Source organism: Podarcis melisellensis (genome assembly GCF_964234715.1).
Source record: "Podarcis melisellensis genome assembly, chromosome: 5".
In the NCBI taxonomy this organism is placed as follows: Eukaryota; Metazoa; Chordata; class Lepidosauria; order Squamata; family Lacertidae; genus Podarcis; species Podarcis melisellensis.
The window spans coordinates 64,177,071-64,183,987 of NC_138537.1; the positions used below are offsets into that span (position 1 = coordinate 64,177,071).

A 6,917-nucleotide genomic window follows, 5' to 3' on the forward strand; every position below is an offset into this window, starting at 1 on the left:
CCCCCCAATATAGTCCAGCCCCGCCGCTCCGGGTACCAAAGCCCCCAGCTCCACCACTGGACTCTAGTTGTCATGGGTCCAAGGCCTCTTGACCAAAGTGTGTGAGGCTAAATAACACATACACGCTCAAATTCACACGCTCTCTGCTTGCCTTTTGTGTACACTCATGCACCTAGATCCCACTTCCTCAGCTTGGTGTCATTGATGCATGCAGAGAGAGCAAAAAATATGACAGAGAGAAAATACAGCAAGCTAACCAGGCAGGAATAGATCTCATCCTGAATCACCAGTTCACTGCATTTCTCTGCTGTTTATTGAGAAAGAGGCTTTCTGAATAAAAAAATGCAGCTACAGTGGTACTTCGGGCTAAGTACTTAATTCGTTCCGGAGGTCTGTTGTTAACCTGAAACTGTTCTTAACTTGAAGTACCACTTTAGCTAATAGGGCCTCCTGCTGCCGCCGCGCTTGCAGAGCACGATTTCTGTTCTCATCCTGAATCAAAGTTCTTAACCCGAGGTAATATTTCTGGGTTAGCAGAGTCTGTAATCTGAAGTGTATGTAACCTGAAGCGTAGGTAACCCAAGGTACCACTGTAATTGGTGAGTCAGGCAGAGAAGTATTCCTACATGGGCAACTTTCTACAAAACCAAGTAGGTGAGGTGGTTACGTGGTAAGCCAATCTTTTAAGTTTTTCTGAGGAGATCCTGCTAGCCATTCCAGTACCAATGAATTGGTGACAATGCCACAGTGGATCTTTTTTGTGATAGCAACCAGTCTCAAATGCCCTCCCTCAAGTAATTTTTAAGCTCCATATTTTGTTATCTATATTTCTTTATCTAGCAAAGCAAAAAAAAAAAGTGTCTCTTTATCTATAGCATTCATATGAATAATATAAACAAGAAGCAAGCACTGTACACAGTAACCTATTATTTGTTACTTACCCCATAATCTCAGATTGCTTATAAGGTGTAATGAAACTTGACCTTCCTCTTCCCATAAAACTGGGTATGGTAGGGAGTGCTCTTTTCTTTTTATAGTCCTTCACAGTACTTATCAGAATCTGTTCTCCGCTTGTAAAAGGAAAATGGAAAGTGAAACATATGAGCTTAAGATTCTGGAAACAGAAACTAAAAAAAGGGGGGAAACTGTTTCCTGTTCCTCTGATCCCATGACACTGTTTAGACTAGACTACATCAGTGATTAAATGTTTGGCTATATGCTGTACCCATGGGTGGGGGAGTTTCGGTGTATTTTAAAGTGGAAACTGTAGCGATGGCTGTATGACAACACCAAAAAATTAAGCAGCCTTAGAATTGACTTGATGGATCAGATTCTTTTGCCTGACAAGCTAATCCTGCTGAAATTCCCCTCTTCTATGCAGTCTGTTTGTTATAGGTGCTAGAGCCATGTCCTCCCTTTCACTTGGTCACTACAGACCCTGAGTTGCTGTACAAGAGGAGAAAGGTGCAATTTTTAACATACTAGGTAAAGGGACCCCTGACCAGTCACGGACGACTCTGGGGTTGCGGCTTTACTGGCTGAGGGAGCTGGCGTACAGCTTCCGGATCATGTGGCCAGCATGACTAAGCCGCTTCTAGGAAACCAGAGCAGTGCACGGAAACGCCATTTACCTTCCCGCCAGAGCAGTACCTATTTATCTACTTGCACTTTGAAGTGCTTTCGAACTGCTAGGTTGGCAGGAGCTGGAATCGAGCAATGGGAGCTCACACCATCGCAGGGATTCGAACTGCCGACCTTCTGATTGGCAACCCCTAGGCTCTGTGGTTTAACCCACAGCGCCATACTACCAGGGAGTAAAAGCTGAATCCTATACACACTGAAAAACAAGTGAGCCCTGCAGTGTGTGCATATACTGTAGATTTGCAGCCTGAGCCACACTTGAGTGCAGAAGGGGTATGCTTCTGTTCAGTTCAACTGTTTTTAAATAGTTGCCTCCTGTAGTACAAAACAGGATATTTAAGTGGAAAGTGAAACTTAAGAGATGGATGCAGAACCGCACTTGAAAATTCAGGGAAGTGTGAATTGTGAAGAATGGCTGTTTCAATTCACATGATGTTTTGGAAAATGCAGATTATTGGTAACTTTGCCTTTAAATCCAAACTGTATCCAATTTCTTTTCTACCCCTATTAGTAAGTCACACGGGGCTTCTTTCTCAGTTAATACATAGATAGGATGGTACTGCATGAATGGTTTTCCCTTCTCGCTATATGTATATATGCCTTTTGGGTGGTGGTGGTTGTTTTACATGTGTATGTCTTCCACACAGATGCACCTGGCCAGGAGAAGCATGTGTTTCAAAAGTGGTGCTTGCTTCCACACATGCAGTTTGAAGTGGACATCAATTTGAAATGCCACTGAGACTAGCTGTGTGCTAGCTTGCTTGCTCAGGGTAGCCATATCCATGCAAATGATGGCAGGGAGTGAGGAGTGCCTGTCGGGCAGTCTTAGTAGATGCTGAGTGGAGGGAGGCGGCTAGCCTGATGCCACCAGCCTAGTGGTGCTCTTTTAGTTTGCCTGCTGGGGTCTGAATTTGGAAGAAAAGCGGTGTCAGTAGAACTTATCTACCAGTCCAGGCAAAAAAGGAGGAAGCAGATTAGCCAAGGCCTACATCACCCCCCCCCCACCCTCGGGTGTGCTCAGATGTGAAAGTAAGGATTACCCAACATTGCACTGTTACGTAATTTAGGTTCTCTGTACATGTTTATTTTATTCAGGGGGTGTCCTCTTTTTGTTTTTAATACATGTGATCCACCCATCCATTTTACCATATCAGATTGCATGTGTGTGTTAAAACAGGCCTGCATAAATTTGTAAAGGACATAGAAAACCAGACACAGCTCACCACCTACATAGTATGCCTCAGGCACTAAAAAGAAAAAAAAGAAGTCGTCTGTTTTGCTGCCTTTCTGCAAAAAGGAAATATGTTGAATCTGCCTCTCTCCACCCACCCACCCACCCCAGTTTTCTGGAACCATTCCTTCCTTGCAACATGGAAGATGCCCCAAAGCTGCTCCCCTTTGCCCATCCTTAGCAGCAAGGCAGGGAATGCAGGAGGGGAGACAAAGAAAGCCAGGAGGAAGGGTCCAGCCAGCCTAGGATTTGCTCCTCTGTTTGGCAACAGCCAAAGCAGTGAGGAGAGTCCAAGACTCCAGGACTCCTGCACAGCTCTTGGGGCTCAAGTTCATGAAAATTCAGAGTACAAAACAAGTACAACCAAAATCCACCAAACAGCATGTTTTAGCAAGAAAGTGATCCTTTTGGATCACAAAGATGCTGTGTAAAAGGAATACAGTCCTTTGGATTATATAAGATGTTGTATAGAGCGCATACAGTCATTTTATTTACAACGAAAGAAAAAAGGACTTGAGGCTTTGCTCAAACAAGGCATCACGCCATATTTGCCTATGCACCACAGGGTGGTGCTGTGATATCCACAAACTAACATAGTTACCTTTCTTTGGTAGTTGTGTTTGTGTTTTCAACAGAAATAGAAACCAGCTGTTTGTCCAGTGTTACTACATCATCTTGGCTAGAATATGTTCGTTGTTAAAGCTCTACGGTATTCAGAGCCATTGTGAGACAAAACAATAAACCTTCTTAAGAATTTCACTTCTATGCTTTAGAGTAGTGGGTTTCAAATGGTCCAGACCCAAGACCCCACCTCTGACTCCCAACCTGCAACATGGCACCTACTTCCACAGATTCATATTTTATTTATATTTAATAGCACTAATAAGGCACATGATTAATCCTAAAATGGCAATTTACAGAGCAAGCTTAGTATTGCTACTATGTAGATGAAAACCAGTGGGGTTTTTTTACAGTTGTTCTTTGCCCAAATGCTGAGAAGCTATTGAAAACCAGTGGGTTTTTCCCCCAGACTTGCTCAAAATTTCAGTGAGACATCTGGGCATGTTTGTTCTTCCAGATTTCATTCCAGTGAGGAGTGGTATTAGAAAGGCTAACCCACATCTCATTCCATGCAGCTAAACTGTTTTGTTTTTTGGATCATGATTCTTGAGAAGTCTGATCACAAGACAAGTGGTATACAAAATAGCAGCGGGTGGATGATTGTTTCATTTGCCAATTCTGGGTATGTATTCTTTAGTCACTGAAATCCAAAACTTTGGTAATGTTACTTGCTGAAATTTCCCTTTTAAGGTTGTGTCACAAGAGAGCTCAAGGAACTGTTCTTGTAACTCATATCTTGATTCCTCTGTGTCCACAGTGAATAATTGTACTCAATGTACATCCTCACACAGTTTTGGGGGGAAATAGGCACAGAACCAGTTAACTGCTCTACATATTACATAACTTCTCCTTTGACGGAAACAATTATTTACTTTTTGATCAACCAGTCAACCACTCAAAAACCAGTCAAAAGTGGTAAAAGCCACCATGAGTTGTCAAACGGAGCACATGCTGATTATTTATTGCTGAATAAAACCAGAACAGCCTTGTGAGCAACTGTCCTCCTGACAATCACCTCACTTTTATGCGTAAGAAGAGTTTGGAGTGCAGAACCCACTCCTTTGCAGAGAACTTGTATGAAGAGTACTGCTTTTGATTAAATTAACAATTTTCTTAATTTTCACACATTTTTCTAGAACAGGGTCCACCTACTTGGAAGCTAGGGTTTCTCTGTGAAGAAAGTGGTTTATCAAAGTGTGAAAGTGGTTTACATTTGAAGCAACTTTGTGAACAAGTTGGATCAGTCCATTCTTCCTGTCATAGATGGTGCAAAGTTTTCTTGCTCTTAAAAACTGGTTGCCTATTATTTGGGAGTGGGGGGGGGGAAATCAAGTGGCTTTTGTTAAAAACTACTATGCTCCCCCCGCCCACTGCAATGCCTCAACGGACACTTTCATTTGCTAGTGTCTTGCCACATTTTTCCCACACAGGGATTGGCATGCTACTTTTCTTAATATTAGTGAACTCGTTTTCATTGGTCCAAATCTCAGACCCTTTTAGTGATTGTGACCTCTTTTCACTTCAGTCATGTTGAGCAAGCGGACAAGTCATCATCACCTTTTGTTTGCATTTTCTTACCAGAAGAGCATCCAGGTAGCATCTCCCTCACCATCTGTTTCTTCTCCCACTTTCTCTTTCTGGTGTGTTTCCTCCCTTTTGTTTTCACAACAACCCTGTGAGGTAGGCAAGACTGAGAGTTAAATGACTGGTTTAAGGTCACTCTGGGTCTCCTTCTAGCCTTGACACTCAAACCACTGCAACTCTGTTGGGATTTCTGCTAACACACAGGAAACCAAAACTGTTCACCAACCTGGGGCTCTCAGAGCCAAGTCAGTAACCTGTGCCCAGTTCCTTATGGCACAATGGACCAGTGCACCTCGCTGTTAACTAGAAGGTTGGGGGCTCGTGGTCACCCGGGGATGGCTGTGGGCAAGATTCCTGCATTGCAGGGGGTTGGACTAGATGACCCTTGGAACCCCTTCCAACTTGATGATTCTATGATTCTATGTGCTGTAAAAGCCCAATCCCAACATGGGTCACATCTCCAACACACACTGAGAGCACACGTGTAACAATTAACAGTCTCATTGTCCCCCAAAGAATCCTGGGAACTGTAGTCTGTTAAGGGTGCCGATCTCTCAGAGCTACAATTCCAAGTCTTGTGGTATTGAATGGATCACATACTACAGCCACTTCTTTTTTTATATAATCATTTTTATTAAATTTTCTGTTTTACAATTTCAAATAAGCATTTTACAAACTTTAAAATACAGTGGTACCTCGGGTTAAGTACTTAATTCATTCCGGAGGTCCATACTTAACCTGAAACTGTTCTTAACCTGAAGCACCACTTTAGCTAATGGTGCCTCCTGCTGCTGCCCCACCGCCGGAGCACGATTTCTGTTCTCATCCTGAAGCAAAGTTCTTAACCTGAAGCACTATTTCTGAGTTAGCGGAGTCTGTAACCTGAAGCGTATGTAACCTGAAGCATATGTAACCCGAGGTACCACTGTATCTAATGACTTCCTTTCTCTTTCCATTGTTCATTTTACATATCATACATTCCTGCATATTTTACTATAACCATTCAAAGCAATTTCCCACTTTTACATCCATCAAAAATTATTTACTCTGTTAAATTTGTCTTAATGCTGCCAGAATTTCCAGCTGTATAGTTATTTTCCATATATCCAATAAATGTTTTCCAATCTTCTTTAAATGCATGTTCTTGTTCTCTTATTCTATATGTTAAATCTGCAAGTTGTGCTTATTCTGTCAACATAAGTTGCCAACTGTCTTTAGTTGGGACCTTGCTCACTTTCCATTTTGGGGCTAACAAAACACAGTTGTTGCATACATAAATAGCCTTTTCTGGCACCTGAGAATTTCAGTCTGGGTTATCCCTAGTGCTCCCCCCCAGGGGTATGCCGGGTTATGCATACCCCTCAACATTTTGTGAATCTGACTGATGAATTTAATACTGACTCCAACAAGAGCTTCATTGCATTTAAACACTGTAGCCAACTTAATATTTATTAAATTGGTAGGCCCTCCGTTGAGTTTGTTTAAGCCTTCAGTGTGTGTAAATTAATGGTTTTTGAAAGGACGACATCTGGCGACCGACACCAACAGCAAGCAGAGGAATCGCGAAGATGTTAGTGCACACAACCTCATGCCAATACCGTGAGCTGTCAGCTGTGTGAAATGAGGTAATGCTTTTGTTTGTTTACTGTATTTACTGTATTTATTTTCCCCGATTTGAACTATAAAATGGTGATTTTCTTGAGTCAAAATGAGAGTATAGTGGTACCTCAGGTTACATACGCTTCAGGTTACAGACTCCGCTAACCCAGAAATAGTACCTCGGGTTAAGAATTTTCCTTCAGGATGAGAACAGAAATTGGGCGGCTGCAGCAGGAGGTCC

At 42.4% G+C, this 6,917-nt stretch overlaps 1 long non-coding RNA gene across 1 annotated transcript in view; it reads right to left on the reverse strand.

Annotated features, from left to right (window-relative positions):
* LOC309370888 overlaps nt 1-6,917 on the reverse strand; it is a 238,162-nt gene that overhangs the window by 121,789 nt on the left and 109,456 nt on the right. The window lies entirely within an intron of this gene.